General features: G+C 53.3%; 1 long non-coding RNA gene across 1 annotated transcript in view; it reads left to right on the top strand.

The window, feature by feature from the left end:
- LOC146797939 (uncharacterized) overlaps positions 1-19,206 on the top strand; it is a 30,636-nt gene extending 11,430 nt beyond the window's left edge. The window contains exons 2-3 of the long non-coding RNA XR_014968564.1: positions 18,819-18,886; positions 19,108-19,206. This is a non-coding gene — a long non-coding RNA (uncharacterized LOC146797939). The remainder of the gene's footprint in view (positions 1-18,818; positions 18,887-19,107) is intronic.
- Positions 19,207-19,451: the final 245 nt, after the last annotated feature.

Here is a 19,451-nt window from a genome sequence, read left to right as displayed (position 1 = left end):
AAATGCCGATACTGGCTTCCAAGCAACCTTCACGTTTGCAGATTATGCAATTGCACACATTTGCAATTCTTTCAAGCAGCGGGCACCCTGGTGAGAAAACAGGTCTCTTGTTTAGCTGTCTGTCCCACCGTCTGCTTCAAAACACAGACTTCCTCCCTTCCACTTTGTCTGAGCAGTCCAGCTGTCGGAATTAACCATTCCGGGATGGTTGCCTTTATAAAAAGAGTAGGGGAAATGTTTCTGTTAAATTAAAAAAAGGATAGGCAGGCACATCGTGCCCACCAGATCCCGCTCACCTCGACTGCTGCTTTAACAGAACAGAATGGCCAAACCGTCATGCGCACTTACAACAGTGCCTTGCTCTCCACTCCCCCTCCATGACGGCTCCACCCCCAAGCCTTTTCTATTGCAAGAAAAATAAAAAGATAATAAACAATTTTATTATTGTTTTTAAAAAAAATATATATTTTGAGGCCGATAGGGAGGTGACGTTTCTCTGCTATAGGGGAGGAGCCACTGCTGCATTCCGCCCCAGTATCCCACTCCTTTATTCTTCTAATAGGGGCGGCTCCTCCACTAGGGTGGAGGATCATCGCCCCACTACTTTCTTGCAGTGCGAGAAAGCCAAAATATAAACTGGTAATAACTTTTGGTTATTAACATTTTATTTTTCTTACTGCATTGCGGGCAGGTGCGCGCAGCTGCCCTGGCAGGGCAGGAGTGGTTTGCCCACACCTGAATGTGCATGATTGGTTAGGTCAGCTCTCTCGGGCGCCCAAACCAGTAATGAGCACTCTGAACTTCTCCATGTAGGCTGCATTGCAGCCTACATGGAGAACATACCATCCCCTATAGCCCCTGGCTGGGCATGCCCCGACCAATCACAACGCTCCATTGGAGAGTTGTGATTGGCTTAGGGGAGGGAGGCTGCCTGCTTCCTGTTCCTGCCTCCGGCAGGAGAGCAGGAGCAGTGAGGACACAGGACCCGGGTCGGCCGAAAGGTAGGTTTTATTTTTTTAAATTATTACCCCCCCCCCCCCTCCCCGTGCAACCGCCCTCCCCGTGCAACACCGCCCTACGACAAGCCAGCCATGCCGGCCGCTACTGCCTTCTAATTAAAACCTGCATCCATGGGTTTCTTCCAGTTTATGGCAAATTGGTGTTTGGCCGGTATTAGCATTAGATTTATGAATTTACTCATGGGTGATGTGGTCTTGCTTCTCGAAATTTCCATCAGGGAGGCACAGACCTGTCAGTGGCCCTGTCAATAAACTTGAAGAATGCCATTCCAAAATGTTCTAAGATTGGCCTGGCCCACATCATACTGTATAAATCAGCACTCTCCTTATTGGACCAAGGACAGCCTGCTCAATCCATGGGTGACATGAGATCAATTCTCTTTGGAGTGATATACACTCAGTGCAAGTAAAATTGTATCAGCTTGAATCTGGCATTTCTAGACACCCTGGAAGAATTATTGAGTATTCAAGCCCAGTCAGCATCAGTAGTCAGTATAATAATATCATCAAAACATCTACTATGTAAAACCTTTAAAGTCTCTTGATAGACTTCAGGAGTATGAGATACAAAAGTATGGTTGCTCTAGTCTTACCCTCTAGTGTAAAGATGTATTGTAGGCACTCATGCTCGGGGGACTGGTCTAAGCCCATGTTCAACCAGATTTGCATTGTCCCACAAGGGCCTCGTGTAGCAGGAAATGCCCGTGTGGTAGGTCATATAATTCTTTAAGTTCCCGGAACCTGGACCAATGCCCCCAGCAACTTATGCAGCCTTTCAATGCCCATTCTGGCAGTCTCCTCCAGCTACCCGCGGGTGGCCAGATCATTATTGAGGAAATGGGTTTATTCCTAGATTAGGGTGGACACACATTAGTTCTCTGTAGCACTCGGGTCCACGAAAACCAGGATGTCAAGATGTGGTATTCATAAAGTTAGAAGAAACCCGAGATATTGCCCCCAGCAAATTATACTGCCTAGCACTGTGAGGCCTTTCACTGTCCATTCCCACAGTCCTCTCCAACTACCCACATGAGGCCAAACCATTAATGAGGAAATAGGTTTATTCTTAGTATAGGGTAGACACACATTTTTCTGTATAGTGCCCAGGCCTGCAAAAACGAGAACATCCGGAACCCTCATCCTTGACAAGCATTTTCTTAAAAGGATCAAACAAAGCCTGCATTAATAGAGTCTGGGAATGCATTCCTGGGTTCCCAGCAGGTGCACCATCCCAGCAAACTGCTTGCCACCAAGCCATCCATGGCAGGTGGGTGGCCAGGCAGTAGAGCTCAAAGTCAGTAACAGCAAGACGTCCTCATCCATGTGTCCCTCAACTTTGACAATGCTACCCTGTGCCTTTGTCTTCCTCATATGAGGTCAATTGACATGTGAGCTAGGTCGCAGAATACAGTTCTGGGTATTTGGATGGGCAAGGAGGTGAAGAAATACAATTACCATGCCAGCATTATCATTTTTGATAACGTAATTTTACCCATGACAGACAGCGTTTGTGTGTTCCAAAAAGCAATGGTTTGTCTAATAAAGGACAGGGCTGCCCCATAATTTCCTGCAAGAAGCTTTCATTCCAGCCAATACATTAGAACTCCCAGGTATTGTATTGTGTCATGTTCCCATGTTATCATTGTTTCTTCTGTAAATCCTACGCTGCAGGACTCGCGGGCACTGCACATGTAGAGAGCTGACCTTAACCCATTCTCCACTCTCCATGGTGCGCATGCTCAGTCCCGGCAAGTCCTTCAGTGAAGGGGTTACAGAAGAAGCACAGCGGTTCACTGTCACAGCAACAGGAGGGTTGGCAGCACCGTGCCAGGCGTGCAGAGCTGCACCTAGACCAGCCGAGAGGCTGGGTGAAGGTATACACAAATATGATTTATTTTCCTTAGACCTTCACAATCAGATCGCTTCCTTCCCCTCTGTCCTGGATTCGTCTCTGCCCTACAACCCCTGTTGCAATCTGGACTGTGCTGGGAAGCAGGTGGCATTGGTCTTCGGAGAAGCATGAGGACTGGGTGGGATTTTTAAATATGCATCTGCGGGACGTGTTGAATCTGGGTGACTAGCTGGATCCCTTGGGTTTGGCAGAATAAGTTGCTTTAGTACGTTTTTAATAGGATTGGCACAGAGATGGTGATTAAAGGCTGTTTCTCTCTTTTCCAACTCCTTTTTAAATTTTACTGTCCTGCACTGCACTAATACTATTTCCATCAAGCAAGAGATAATCTACTATCTTTCGTGATCACACTGATCAGCCACCTTTTGCTTCTCTCCTTCTGCGACTAGACTTTGATTGCTCAGTTGCAATCTTATTGCTACACGATTTCCCTCAAGGATTTGAGGAAGAGTGGCTAAGATTGAAGGATGACCAGATGATGACACTGGCCTCTCTTGGCAGTTGATAGAAATCTTGACAACTTTTTGTGATCTCTGCTGTACATAGGTATGATCCCATGCAGTTAAGTTCATCTTTGTGTTTGGGATGTTGGTAGTTCTGTTCCCTACAAGTTTTGTTTCATTAGACCACCAGTTCCTCACTGTTTGTTTGGCAGAATAAGGCCAGTACATCCTCCTTTGCAGGCCTCCGCTCCCCCACAATGTGCCGGCAGAAGCCACTCAGCCCAAGGGAGAGGAGTATTGGGAAATTTGTACAATTTCGAGGTTTGGCTGGAACCGCTATGTTATCGCAAGGGGTGGTGGCAAACTCCGCCACGTGGTGGAAATTAGACTTTTTTTTGCCAAACTCGACATTCCCAGCGGAGCGCGCAGTTGGCAAAACACCACTGGTGGAGTGGAGTTCGCCGCCCTCCCCTGAGATCTGGACCCTAGGGCACAACCAAGCTTTGGAATTCCATACATGAGGCAAGCTCTTATGGGTACAGCTGGTGTCACAGTAGAGAGTCCTAAGAAAATAGAAATCTCACACTGTCAGAGTTAAGGCACTTAAGACTACATAGAAATGTAGAAAATGGATTGTGAAGGAATTGCCTGCTGAAGCTAGCACCTGTACAAAGGGAACACTTATACACAAGTGAGGATAAAAGGGCACACTTACCAGACAGTAGCATCCTTGAGGAGTGCACAGAGCAAGCACAAGAAAGGAACTAACAGCTGTGGCTAATAGGCAGGAGCAGGCCATTCAAGGAAAAACTGGAGAACAAGCGGCGCAGGACAAGCACAAAGATTCTAGGAACTCTAACAAGCAACAGACTGGAACTTCAAGAAACTAGAGACTGAAAGAGAAACACCAAGAAAGGGAACATAAAAAGGAGAAAAAATGTAGGAGACTGGTGAGAAAAGATAACAGCTGTGACAAACAAAGTAATAAGTAAAGGGATGTTAGACGGACCGGGAGGGTCGGCCGAGGACAAGGGGAGAGGTCTCCGGGGAGAGCCGTCTCCAGCGATCGTACAGACAAATAACTTCCCCCCCCACAGACAGATACCACACAAGGAGATGAGTTAGCGTTCTTTATAAGCACTTCTTAAGGTACGATGAAAAGGTACAAGGAGGTCTGGACTCAGGGGTCCCCTCGATTCAAGTCTCTCAAGATGGGAAAAGGGGGTAGCGGGACAGTCTGGTTACCAGTCTGGTAGTTGAGGTGGTGTGGTGGGTAGCTCACAATCCTCGAGCTTAGGTGGTCTAGCTGGTACGGGCCGCGGCAGCGCCAGCAGGTCCCAGTGAAGATGGTCGATACACGGGCCGCGGCAGCGCCAGCAGGTCCCAGAGAAGATGGTCGATGTACGGTCCGCGGCAGCGCCAGCAGGTCCCGGTGAAGATGGTCGTTACAACGGGCCGCGGCAGCGCCAGCAGGTCCCGACGAGGATGGATGTTGCAGAAGGCCGCGGCAGCGCCAGCAGGCAGGACGATGAATCACAAGATAGGGCTACGGCAGCGCCAGTAGTCCGTCAAGGCTGAGTTCTCTCGGTGTCTCTCGACTCCAGGATACAACTGCCTTCCTGCTCCGCAGCTGCTCCAGTTATAGGGCAGGTGCCCTTTGATGTCCGGACCCTCGCACTTGGGGGTCGGAGGGTCCGGGATGAAGGTGTCCAGACACCCAGCGGGGGGGTGGAGCCGGTGCCTGGGGGAGCTGGAGGCGATCGTCACCTGGCGGGGGAGAGTCCTTGGCACTTCGTCCTCCCATTGACCTGCCAAGTGATCCGCTCACCTCCTGGGTGGATGGTGGTGCCGGGATGTCGGGGCCGGCCAGGCCCAGGGTTAGGGTCGGGGGGAGGCCACGCAGCCTCGTGGCGCAGGGCCCAAGATGGCGGTTTGACCCGGCCGAGGGAGCCGGTGGTGGTTTGGGCCCGTGCTACAGGGAGGTCCGAGGGCAGGAGTTCCGTCGGGAGACGGGGTGCGGGTGATTCTCGTGGGCCGCGCCTGGGGGGCCGGGGCTTGGGCCCTGTCATGCGGGGAGGGCGCAAGCCCTTCGTGTGGCCTGTCCAACATGCGTCCCCGCCAGCTGAAGGCGGGGAGAGTCACCCATCTCCTTGGGGACTCTCTTTGTCGAGGCGGAAGAAGCGGGACAGGCCATCTGCGTTGGCGTGGTCTTGGCCCGGTCGGTGCTCCACGGTGAAGTCCATTCCCTGCAGGGAGATGGACCAGCGCAGTAGTTTGGGGTTTTCCCCCCGCATCTGCATCAGCCACTGCAGGGGTCTATGGTCGGTTTGTACCCGGAAGTGGGTACCGAAGAGATAGGGCCGGAGCTTTTTGAGGGCCCACACCACTGCGAAGGCCTCCCTCTCGATGGTGCTCCAGCGCTGTTCTCGGCCCAGGAGACGTCGGCTGATGAAGGCCACCGGCTGGTCATGACCCTCGGGGTTCACTTGGGAAAGAACCGCTCCGATGCCGTGGTCGGAGGCGTCTGTCTGTACTACGAATTCCCGACTGTAATCGGGGGCCTGGAGCACAGGGGCGGTGCACAGGGCGGCCTTCAGCTTTTCGAAGGCCGCTTGACAATCGGGGGTCCAGTTAATCCGCTTTGGTTGGTTCTTGGACGTGAGACCCGTGAGGGGCCCCACAATGCTGCCGTAGTCCCTCACGAACCGCCGGTAGTAGCCGGTGAGCCCCAAGAAGGCTCGGACTTCGGTCTGAGTGACGGGGGGCTGCCAGGACTGGATGGCAGCAATCTTAAGTTGCAGTGGGGCCACCAGCCCGCTCCCCACCTGGTGCCCCAGGTAGGTCACAGACCCTTGACCAATTTGGCATTTGCCGGCCTTAATCGTGAGGCCGGCCCGCTGGAGGGCCTGTAGGACCTCCTGGAGGTGGAGGAGGTGGTCGGACCAGTGGCGGCTGTATACAGCGATATCGTCCAGGTAGGCAGCGCTGAACTCTTCGAGCCCCGCCAAGACCTGGTTCACAAGACGTTGAAATGTAGCGGGGGCTTTCTTCATGCCAAAGGGCATGACCTTGAAGTGGTAGTGGCCATCGGGGGTAGAGAAGGCGGATCGTTCTTGAGCTCGGGGTGTGAGACCGATCTGCCAGTAGCCCGCTGTTAGGTCGAAGATACTGAGGTAGCGGGCGGCCCCCAGTCGGTCGATCAATTCATCCGCTCTGGGGATAGGATGAGCGTCGGTTCGGGTGACAGCGTTCAAGCCCCGGTAGTCGACGCAGAATCTCAGTTCAGGTGTGGTGCCGGGGGCAGCGGCTTTGGGGACCAATACCACTGGACTGGCCCAGGGACTGTCCGAGGGCTCGATGACCCCGATCGTGAGCATTTTGGCCACTTCCTCTTGTATGCAGGCCCGTACCCGATCTGGTACGCGGTAGGCCCGGTGCCGGACAGGGGGACTGTCCCCGGTGTCTACGTCGTGCAAGCACCAAGGGGTGACCCCGGGAGTGAGGGAGAACAGTGAAGCGAACCGCAGCAGGAGGTCCCGGCAGCCCTGGCGTTGCTCTGGGGTGAGGGCATCGGAGAGCCGGACCCCGTCCACGGAACCGTCTTTCTCCTGAGTCTTCAGGAGATCAGGGAGAGGCTCGGAGTCTTCTTCCGCCCCACTGTCTGTAGCCATCAGGAGGCTGAGTTCTGAGCGCACAAAGTGTGGTTTGAGTCTGTTGGTGTGGAGGACCCGAAGGGGGTTTCGGGTGGTCCCCATGTCGATGAGGTAAGTGACGGGGCTTTTGCGCTCGACCACCTTGAAGGGCCCCGTCCACTTATCTTGCAAGGCACATGGTTCGGTGGGGGACATCGACCACACTTGTTGTCCCGGTTCGAACTCGACGGAGGAGGCATGGTGATCATACCATCTCTTCATGTCTTCCTGGCTGGCCTCGAGGTTCGCCTTGGCCATCTCCCTGAAGCGCCGGGTCTGATTACGTAGGGCCAGGAGGTACTTGAAGACGTCTGGAGGGGTCTTTAGGGGGGCCATCTCCCAACCTTCTTTGACTAGGCTGAGGGGCCCTCGCACAGGGTGCCCGTACAGGAGTTCGAAGGGACTAAAACCGAGGGACTTCTGGGGAACTTCCCGGTAGGCGAAGAGGAGGCACGGGAGTAGCACATCCCACTGGCGACGGAGGGGCTCTTCCAATCCCCCAATCATCCCCTTGAGAGTGCGGTTGAATCGCTCCACTAGTCCGTTCCCTTGGGGGTGATAGGGGGTCGTGAATCGGTAGGTGACCCCGCACTGTTGCCAGAGGGACTTCATGTATTTGGAGATGAAGTTCGTGCCTCGGTCGCTGACGACTTCTCGGGGGAAGCCCACCCGGGAGAAGATCCCCATTAGGGCCCGGCCGACCACCGGAGCTGTTACTGTTCGTAGAGGCACCGCCTCGGGGTAGCGGGTGGCGTGATCCACCAGTACTAGGATGAACCTATGTCCTTGTGCCGTGCGGGGGTCCAGGGGCCCCACAATGTCTATTCCTACCCTCTCGAACGGGGTGGTGACCACCGGGAAGGGTTGTAGAGGGGCCTTCAGCTTACGGCCACTCTTCCCACTGGCCTGGCACGTGGGGCAGGACCGGCAGTGGTTCAGGACATCGTTCCGCATCTTCGGCCAGAAAAAGTGGGTCACTAGGCGACTGTAAGTTTTGTCTTGGCCCAGGTGTCCAGCCAGGGGGACATCGTGGGCCAGATTGAGCAGGAAGTTTCTGAAGCGGAGAGGTACCACCAGTACTCGACCGGCCCCTAGCTCTGCGATCCTCTGTTCGCTGTATAGCAGGTCGTTCTCCCAGTAGACCCAGTGAGTTCCGGTGGAGTCCCCTGCGCTCTGGGCGCTGGCTTGTTGGCGGAGTCCCTCAAGGGAGGGGCAGGTCTTTTGCTCCTGGCGGAACTGTTCTTGGGTGGGCCCCCCTTCTTGACGCCACTGAGCCAGGCCGGGGACGTCCTGGAGGTGCGCGTCCCCTTCGGTCGTTGGCTCCGGGGGGTTGGCCTCATCGTTGTCTTCTACTGGGGCGACCGGGGGCGGAGGTGCTGGCCATTCCGGTTCTTCTGGTCGGGGAACGGCACGGGCTGCCCTGGACCGGGTGGTTACGCAGGCCCAGTCCGGGAGGCCCAGCATCCCCAGGTGCTCTCTTCTCTCGACGGTGGCCCATTGGGAACTCTCGAGGTCATTCCCCAGGAGGCAGTCCACGGGGGCATCATCCCGGACCGTCACTTTCAACAGGCCGGAGACCCCTCCCCATTCGAAGGGGACGCAGGCCATTTGACACAGACTCTCGGAATTGTCAGCTGAGCGGACGGGGCAGAGAATGTTCGGCAGGATCTGCTCGGGTTTCACCAGGTGACAGCGGACGGCCGTCACACTGGCGCCTGTGTCACGTAAGGCCTCGGCCCGATGCCCATTAATGGTCACCCACTGACCGTATTTCCTGGTGTTGGCGGGTAGGGGAGCCCGCGGGACTATGTCTTTTCCCCCTAGGCACGCTAGAACCATGGCGGCCGGTTCCCACTCTTGCTGGGCCGGCTCATACTCTTCCTGTTCCTCTGACAGTCGTTCTTCCCCCAGGGCGGCGGCAGCTACCTGGCGGGGCTTGGGTGTTTGGTTCTGCGGGCAGCTCGGGTCATTGGCGTAATGGCCGACTCGCTGGCATCGGTGGCACGTGACATTGGCTCGGAACCCTGGACGCATCGGGGGGTTTCCCCGGCCGGCCGAGGGCGGGGTGCTGGCCACGGGTGTTGCCGGGAGGGTGTCTCTCCCTCGCCCCTGGCCTCCTCCTCCTCCCCGAGGACGGTGCTGGCCTTGGTTGCTTCGGTTCTGCTCGTGCGGTCCTCTCCGGCCCACTCGGGTGCTCTCCCATCGGTCAGCTTCAGCGGCGAGCTGCCGGGGGTCGGTCAATTTACTGTCGAGGAGGTGCTGCCTGAGCTCGACGAAGCAGTTGTTCGACAGGTGTTCCCATACCATGAGGTTAAAGAGTTGTTCGTAGGTCGTTACATGGCTCCCCTTGATCCACCCTTCGAAGGCTCTGCTGAAATAGTTTACGTACTCCACCCAAGTTGTACCCGGGATCCGGATGCAATCTCTGAACCTCTGGCGGTACATCTCGGGTGTGAGGCCGTAGCGGGTGAGGAGGGCAGCCTTCATGTGGTCGTAGGACGACATTTGGTGATCTGGGAGCTGCAACAGGGCATCGCGACCTTCGTTGACGAACCTCCCCCATAGTCCAGCTCCCCAATCACTCCGGTCGATCCGGTGGGAGGTCATGGCGATCTCGTAGGCTTTGAACCACTGCTGTATGTCGTCTTCTCGGACATACTCTCGGACAACATCCTTGGGGATGTGGACTTTTTTCTCGGTTGCCCCTGGGGTGTGCGGTCGCTCAGGCACCCCCGTCTCTTTATTCTGTTTCCGAAGTTCTATTTCCGCCAGTTTGCGTTCGTGTTCGAGTGTTATTCTTTTTTCCTCAAGCTCTCTCTGTCTCTGCTTTTCTTCTCGCTCCTCTCGGAGCCGCAGATGCTCTAGATTTAGTTTCTGCTCGGCTAACTTTAGTTCACCGTCCATCTTGAGTCGTGCCATTTCCAACTCGTGTAATCTGGTCCTTTCTCTTTCCTGGATCTCCTCCTGCGAGAGGCCCGTTCCCCTCTCCTCGGGAGCCGTGGCGTTCCCCTCTGGTGCGACACTGTTTTGGTCGGAGGATCCGGTGATCCCAGTTTCTGCCCACGACTCAAGGGCGCGCTTCAAATCCTCTTTGGTACTCAGGCCGGTGGTAGCAATGCCTAGTTCCATGCAGAATTGTTTAATTTCGCGGTGGTTATACTCTTCCAACTTATCCATTTGGAACTTTTCAGTGGAACCGCTATCTTTAGCTGACATCGTGGTTTTGTCGTGGGGTGAGCTACTCTCTGTACGATTACGCGTTGATTCGGATCGCGCCGCTGGCCACCAATGTTAGACGGACCGGGAGGGTCAGCCGAGGACAAGGGGAGAGGTCTCCGGGGAGAGCCGTCTCCAGCGATCGTACAGACAAATAACTTCCCCCCCACAGACAGATACCACACAAGGCGATGAGTTAGCGTTCTTTATAAGCACTTCTTAAGGTACGATGAAAAGGTACAAGGAGGTCTGGACTCAGGGGTCCCCTCGATTCAAGTCTCTCAAGATGGGAAAAGGGGGTAGCGGGACAGTCTGGTTACCAGTCTGGTAGTTGAGGTGGTGTGGTGGGTAGCTCACAATCCTCGAGCTTAGGTGGTCTAGCTGGTACGGGCCGCGGCAGCGCCAGCAGGTCCCAGTGAAGATGGTCGATACACGGGCCGCGGCAGCGCCAGCAGGTCCCAGAGAAGATGGTCGATGTACGGTCCGCGGCAGCGCCAGCAGGTCCCGGTGAAGATGGTCGTTACAACGGGCCGCGGCAGCGCCAGCAGGTCCCGACGAGGATGGATGTTGCAGAAGGCCGCGGCAGCGCCAGCAGGCAGGACGATGAATCACAAGATAGGGCTACGGCAGCGCCAGTAGTCCGTCAAGGCTGAGTTCTCTCGGTGTCTCTCGACTCCAGGATACAACTGCCTTCCTGCTCCGCAGCTGCTCCAGTTATAGGGCAGGTGCCCTTTGATGTCCGGACCCTCGCACTTGGGGGTCGGAGGGTCCGGGATGAAGGTGTCCAGACACCCAGCGGGGGGGTGGAGCCGGTGCCTGGGGGAGCTGGAGGCGATCGTCACCTGGCGGGGGAGAGTCCTTGGCACTTCGTCCTCCCATTGACCTGCCAAGTGATCCGCTCACCTCCTGGGTGGATGGTGGTGCCGGGATGTCGGGGCCGGCCAGGCCCAGGGTTAGGGTCGGGGGGAGGCCACGCGGCCTCGTGGCGCAGGGCCCAAGATGGCGGCTTGACCCGGCCGAGGGAGCCGGTGGTGGTTTGGGCCCGTGCTACAGGGAGGTCCGAGGGCAGGAGTTCCGTCGGGAGACGGGGTGCGGGTGATTCTCGTGGGCCGCGCCTGGGGGGCCGGGGCTTGGGCCCTGTCATGCGGGGAGGGCGCAAGCCCTTCGTGTGGCCTGTCCAACAAGGGAGTGAATATCCGGAACCTAAGGAACAAACTGGGAACAACTAGAAAGAGAGCAGCCCCGGGGCTGCACCTTACTGTAGAAAAAAGGCAGACACAGGAGTAAAGCAAAAGCAATGCGGGGCTGAGAGAAATCTGCAGCAAGGACACAGGCTGTGGTGGAAACAAGGCAGGAACTGGAAAGAAAAACATGCAATAAGAGGCCTGGTACACAGAGGTTCAAACTTCAATGCACAAAGAGGGAGCTTCAGGCAATGGCATCTTATAAACTGTTCCAGACACCACCACCCAGCAGCAGCATCTATAATGGAGCCCCCTGATTGGGCAGCACCAGACTAGTCATAGGTGTGTGCATTTCTCTTCTCTCACACATCCTGGATGAGAGAATCCAGTGCTGGGGAACAGCAGGACTACTCACACTGAAAGCAATGCACAGTGGATGCAGGAGCTTAGTGAATACTTTGCAGTGCATTATGGAACCTGTAGTCCATGGAAGCAAATGTACATTTTTCAGTATGTGTTTAAGATTGAACTGGGAAGCAGGCAGGAGACATACAGGTAATGTGGATGAGTTTTAGTAGTGATTTCCAGGCTGCAGTTTGTCTATATACAGCATTCCCCAGAGGCGAACAAAGTAATCATAACCTGTCCACAGGATTTCTCCCAGTTCACCATAAGTCCAGAGTGCCGCCCGAACTCCCCAGTGCCTCAACTGCTCGCAGCACTTCATGTTTATCCCCCTTCAAATATAAAAACAAGGCTTCTACATACAAGGAAATATATAATGGGGACCATCTATCCACCCTCACCAATAGTAGTCCCCTTGCCTCACTATTGGGGTAAGCAGCTCCACTACTAATGCAAACAGTACATTAGAGAGAGCAGGCATCCCTGTCTCGTGCCCCCTACTGATTATATAGGTTCTGATATTAAATTGCACATCTTGACTTTGGCCAGTGGGTTAGTATATATCAGTCTAATCTTCGCCAAAAATCCTAGAGCCCAACCATGCCTGATCATACTATATACAGAAATTCCCTTTGAAGGCAACCAAAGGCCTGTTCTATATCAGTAGAAAGTATTGAGGCAGCAGAGCTCACAATCACCGGGTCACACAGTACCTGAATCAGTCTCTTGAAATTAGGCATGTTACTTTGTTGGGCAATAAACCCTGACTGGTCAGGGTGCACCAGATTACTCACTCTCTGGAGTAATCTACTCTCAAGTATTTTTCTTAATATTTTAAAGCCTAGCCAGTGGACAATAGGAACCTCCATTATGTGCATCTTCATCTCTTTTGCATTGAAAGCCTCTTTTGATATGGGAGCCAATATTTCCAGAAGTGTTGCATAACATCCAATCAAAAGCCCATCGGATCCAGGCACCCACCCCCTAACAATCTCTTTCACAAATGCCCTCACTTCCTGCACAGGTACGTCCACTCCCAGGAAAGTTGCCTCATCAACCGTAAATCTAGAGGGGGCTGCAACCGTCACGTAAATTGGTTATGTCGTAATTTAATGCAACATCCCCAGCGGAGTAGAGGTTGTCATAGTAGGCTTTACATGTGTCATTTATCTTCAGCTGTGAGTAGACCACTTGATCCCTTAAAGTAGAGATGTTAAGAATCGGAGCGTCCCTTTTTTCCCAATTAACCAGCCAAGCCAGTGGTTTACCGGCTTTATATCTTTCAGCAGGTGCCCTAATGGTATTTGACCTATTATCGTACCCTTTCAGCTTCTCTACCAATGCCAACAGTTTCTCTTTTTCTTCTTGGCGGCTTTCCCATCCCACTCTGACACCAACTAATTCCCTCTATAATGTGGTTAGCAGTTTTTCTTTTGTTAGAAAGTCAGAGTGCAATTGTGCCTTAACGCCCATCCTTTTAGCTCTACAATGTTCCCTTTTTACAACTTTGAAGGCCTCCCATTCAATTGTAACTGAGCAATGAAAACAGTTCTCTGTTACGCATGCCTCAGGGAGCCTCAGGAATTCTTGCTCAAATCCCTGTCTATAATTATTTGTAGATAGGAATTTGTGTTGATACCCCTTTGGGGTTGCATGGGAATGCCCATGCATCACCCATGGAACGCCCCTTTGACTCAAAATAATCCCAGGCAGCATATTGCATTGTTTATTTTACTTTGTGTTACAATCCATCACAAATCACAACTTACCTTGAGTTGTAAATTCCACCAGTAGACTGTGTGCTGCGTCTGCGTAAATAAGTAAAGCAAACTCAGCAGAAAGTCTTTGACGCTCAGGACTTTAGTGCCTAGGTCCAAAAGCCTCTCTGTCTCACTCTTCTGTTAAAAAGGGCATGTACATGTTACAGGTGGCATGTATTCTATGGCCCACTCCCATAACATGGGCACTGTGCCTCCTCAGGCCCTTCTCCTTTGAATTTGCAGTAGAGGGATGGATACTGAATAGGTGGACATTAGTTTCGCAAATCTGTGGACATAGTTAAGCATGCCACCAAGTAGATCAAAAGCTATCATCTGTCTTCCTGGAAATGACAGCAACATTAATTGCTAAATGCCTGAAAAGTCTTTAAAAAAACAGTAATATGCAAGCCTCATTAGATCACACATGATCCCAGCCCTCCATTATCTGCAGTCGTGCTGAGCACTAAGGGTCCCATCAACCAAAGTTGAAAGCTGTAAATTCGAATCACGAAGTATCCATGTGCCATTAACTGAGAAAATATGCATAAAGTGCATGTTTTGTTACAAAGTTCTATAGGAAAACTTTGCTAGTCGCCTTCTAAAGAAAGTACCATACCAAGTCAGATCATGCTTCAAACTCACTGCAGACGTGATGAGCAAAATGGATCTTATGTAAACGATGAGATACACCCACACAAGCTACAAAACTATGGGGCATATTTACAAAAAAATGTCAGGGCGTGGTGCTGCACCAAATTTGGCAATGCCGTGCTCTGATATTTTTTAAGCACAGGGATGCGCCGTATTCACAGATATATGGCTCATCCCTGTGTGTCCACTAGTGCTGATGTAAAAAAAAGCTGCCTAGAGCCAGCGCATGCACCCTGCTGCCATGTTGCAAGAGAGCCTGCGCTGAAGGGGCGATTGTTTATGTGCAGGAAGGAACACCTTCCTGCACAAAAACAATAATTCAAGGCGATTTGCTCTTTCTATGTGTGCAGCACACATAGAAAGTGAAAGAAACGGGGAGAAATAAAAAATGTATCCTGGTATCGCCATTCTAAGACCAGGTATTCCCTGGTGTTAGTTTTTGGGACTGCTTCAGCTATGTGAATCTAGGGTGGTGCCAAAAAGCAATGGGTGTTGCGGTGGAATGCCCACTGCAACACCCAATGCACGTCAATTTGCCGCAGAGGACTTCACCGGATAGGGGCGCATTTATGGGAAATGGCGCTAGGCCACCAGAGCGGCAAAAAAAGTGACAACCCGGTGGCGATAGGGGCCTGTACATATGCCCCTACGAGTCTTTTAACAGGTTACAGGAAAAAGACTGTAGACAATATTTCACTGTTTAAAGTGAGCAAGGGACAAAATACAGGGGAAATTCTCAAGAACGTGTGAGAACTACCGCAAAAGTAGCTTAACGCAACTCTTCACATCGCAGTCTTTCGTGGGAAAATAACACTGAGTTAATATGGTATTCACAACACGGCGGCACCATGCGATAGACCCACCACAAAGTGGCAAATGAACACGTCATAATCAACGCGACGCTGCAAAAATGCAAAACACCAACGCGAAAAAAGCGGCGAAGACGCAAATCGCGATACAGAAATCAGCAAAAACCCGCCACAGGCCTGCAATCCCCATGCGACATGCGGGAAAATGCACTACAAAAGTAGGAAAAAAAACACATACAAAAACCAAACAACAGCGAAGCACAATGGAGGCAGCCGGAGCAAGTGCAGAGGGCAACCAGAACCCCACAAGCCCCCCGGAAGACCAGCCTGGGACCTCGGGGTCTGGGAAGGGCAAGGAGAAGAAGAGTAGGAAGAAAAGATTCAGTGCGCAGGAAAACAGGATCCTGATAACGGAGGTGAAAGAACACCATCAACTACTGTTCGCCACCTCCACTGTGTCACTGGCAACTAAAAATGGAATATAGCAGTCCTTCGTGGACAAGGTGAATATAGTCGGAGTGCTGAAGAGGACAATGGAAGAGGTCAAGAGGCGCTGAAATGATGTCAAGCGCAAAACCAAGCAGAAACTCGCAAACAACCGGAAGGCAGCAATGCAGACTAGAGGTGGCAGTCCTGCGCCACAGGAGGAGCCGGACGAGATGGAGAAAATGGTGTCCACAGTCATCAGTGGGGAGACGGTGGAAGGAGTTGAAGGTCTGGACACTGCTCAACACGACACAACACCAACAGGGTGAGTAACGACCAGGGACTGGGGGGACGGGGGAGATGGCCACAATGGCACACATGCACAATTAAGCATTGCACAGCTGCAGACAAACCATGCCCCAGAGTCCCAACTCCCACCAAGAGACCAATGCATCAAAGTATGCAACATCTCAGCACTGTATAAGCACAGAAGTCTGAGGCACACCGCATGTAACGGAAAAGGGCAGCCAAATCAAAGCTGCAGGGGCGACTCCACCAAAATGCGGCACACACACATCACTTCCAGAGCACATCAACATTGACAACAATGTGGCACAATCCGTAACACGTCCACCACAGAACAAAGGACACAACTGGTGCCGCTTGTGTGCAAAAACTGGCTAATCACATGTGGGATAGCAGGGAAATGTGAGTTGACAATGTACAATTACAAACACACATCTGTGATGTTGTCGGAATGTCCACTGTCCCGCATCATATAGGCAGCTCCCCACAAACAGTCACTTGTACACTGGCATGCAGTCTGATTGTAAACATGTACAATGCGACATCATGCATGTGAACACAATGTTAAACTGCATCTCCCCTTCACATTTCAGAGGGAAATTCAACACCTCCCGCAGAGCAGTCCCAATCTCTCTTCTCTGATGACGAAGGGGACCACTACACCTTTGACTCTGACACCCTCCAACAGCTCGTGGACAGCCTCCGCAGCCCACTTCCAGGAGCAGGGCAGCCCAGCTGCTATGAGGAGAACCCACCCCCTGCAAAGATCACACAGCAGGCAGCACCCACCACCACGGCTGCCTCCCAGGACCCCCACGATAAACACATGGCCTTCCAACACCGTGTGTTGGGGTGCTAGGAGTAGCTGGCTGACAGGTGCAGTTGGGGTTCGACCGCATGGCAGACAAATTAGACGCCATACTTGGGTATCTAAGCCCCATCAGGGACCTCTCACAGTCCCTAACAGACACTGACAGTCCACTTCATGCTCTCCAATGAACCATAGCTGAAATCGCCAGGGTCCTGACTCTGTGACAAGAACAAATGTCTAGTCAGAGTGGCTTGAGCGAACTCGCCCGGGAGTTGGGACTCATGCGGAGGCTCATGGAGAACATGGAGCGGACGCGGGTGAAAAGATTGCCTGCCACGGCTGCACACGAGTGAGAGGTAGCTGGGTCACTCAATGCCATTAAGACCCTCCTCGTGGCATTGCTGCCAAAAGGCCTGGCGATGATGCATGCTGCTGCTACCACTCCATCCACATCCCCGGCACCTGATGTGTCAGTGCCACACAGTGCGTCAGACATTCCACCTCCGGCCCCTGAGGTGTCCGTGCCACACTGTGCTGGAGACAGAACACCACCACACACATGTGAGGCACCTGAAACAGCAGAGAACGAAGATGCGCATGAATCTACCCTCGTGGTCAAAAGGAAGCGGTAGCATTCATCTCCGCCATATGACCTGTTTCTGCTTGGTTCTGCCCTCTGCATCATCCCCTTCCACTGTCCCCAATGCACTTTGCGACACTCACCTTGGATCTCGACATGGACTGCCATATTCTGTTTGGTCACCAATGACGCAGCTATCAGACTGCGTACTGAACGCCTCCTCTTCTGATGTACTTGTCATTCCCTGAAGGACTCTGGCTCACCATCCACGGGCTATCAATGTAACATAGCTTTTGCATGGCCCTGTACTGCTCCAGCTACGACACTCCATTGAATGTGCATTAAACATTCATTGTCACAGCGATGTGTCATGTCTATGATCTTGCAAGTGTGGAAGTATGGATGAATGTAGGGTCAATGATTCCCCCTTACGTCCATTTTGCTCATGTTGTGGGACTTGGATCACAGGGTGACACATTACCGATGGCGTTACGGGTGGCGCCAACACTAGAATGGAGACACACACATTAGTTACTTCCTTGTCCAGCCCAGGACGGAACCACGCACAGAGCCCCGGGGTCATTGTTTAAACCCATGTGCTGGACTGGCATACGCCAGGCAAGCCCACTCCTCTTACCCTCACAGGGGGGGACGACAATGCTACATGTCCCAGGTCTTTCCTGTAGGGATCTGCTGCTCACAGGTCTAGTTGTCAGCATGCCACAGCCACTCCCTCATGGCTGGTTCACACCCACACCACACCCATTCAGCACCGGTGTCACAGGACACGTGACTTTGCCAATAAAAAGGGCCTGACGCACTTGCTGGAGACCATTTCCCCTCTCCAACTGGGTGTCTCCGTGTGGGTATCATTTATGCATGAGTGCCTAGGGCCCGGGCACAGCACATTGTCCGGTGCCGGGGGTGACATGATGGTGTCCGCACCATGAGACTCAATCATAAAGTGTCCATGGCTTGCGGTGCACAGACCTGGTGGCACCAGATATACTGCGGCAGGCACAGGCACACCGCCACGGGACGGTGTCTTTGGGTGCACTGAGGTAGGGGCACCTAAAGTGCTGAGCGGGGGTGCAGCCTGCGATGATGCGCCGTCCAGGCAGTCCGGGATGGTGCATTGTTGTGAGCCTTGCTGGACCGCAGTGTAGGCCTGAGCCAGTGGGCAGTGCGGGCCTACCGCCACGTGGTCTCGCCTCGCAGTTTGCAGAGTTAGTGGCACCTCAGGTGCTGAGCGGGTGTGCAGTCTGCGATGAGGTCGGGTGCACTGATATGTTCTCTGCCATAGCAAAATCAAGACCCAGAATCAAGTGTCTGACCTGCTGGTCCGCGGTGTGGGCTGCATGATGGGGAGGGTGCCATGGTCTCGGGCCCCGGGCTTGGGGCCAGCGGCACGTGGTGGGCCCTCTTGGAGACACGCCGGTGGCGGAAGGTGAGCAGTGAGGCCTGGTTGTGCAGGGACGGGCAATCTCCGCTGAAGGGCGGGAGGGGCTGGGGTGCAGCAGCCTGTGTGGGCAGGGGCGGGCAAGCGCGGATGGCGTGTGCTACTGTATGGACACTACCATTCATGTCTCTGGCAACTGTTTCAGATGAGGGACCTGGGGGACCGCAGTGTGTGCTGGCACATGGTTGGAGACACACCGGTAGCAGGTGGCAGGTGAGCAGTGAGGCCTGGGTCTGCAGTGTCGGAACTCTCTCCCCCTCTCTTTCTCTCTCCCTCTCTTTCTCTCTCCCTCTCTTTCTCTCTCCCTCTTTCTCTCTCTCTACCACTCTTTCTCTCTCCCTCTCTTTCTCTGTCCCCCCTCTCTCTTTCGCTCTCTCGCTCTGTATTTTGATGGGCACATGACACACCTTCTTATCTGTATTTCTGTCTTGCAGGCTGTGACTTACAGAATGCCTGGAGAAGACCTGCCGTGCCTCTTCGAGATTGTTGTTTTTTGTTTAATCTGGAATAAAGTTTGTTTGGGGATTATATGATTTGAATGTATGATTTCCATTTTTCTGGCCGCACCAGTATGTTAGGTGTTGTGATTGTGCGACTTCAGGCGATTTGTTTGGTTCATGGTTTCGTGGTGTTGATGTGCATTCTCTTTGTCCAAAGGGGGGGGGGCAGGTGGTAGGGTTCTGGGGGTGGTGGCGGTGGGTGTTGTTGTCCTATTGGGGCTCTGGGCTGCGTGTTCAGTTGCTCTGGGGCATCTGTTGTTCTTCAGGTTTGGTTCTGG

This window comes from Triturus cristatus, chromosome 9 (genome assembly GCF_964204655.1).
Source record: "Triturus cristatus chromosome 9, aTriCri1.1, whole genome shotgun sequence".
Lineage (NCBI taxonomy): Eukaryota > Metazoa > Chordata > Amphibia > Caudata > Salamandridae > Triturus > Triturus cristatus.
This window is presented reverse-complemented; position numbering and strand designations above follow the sequence as displayed.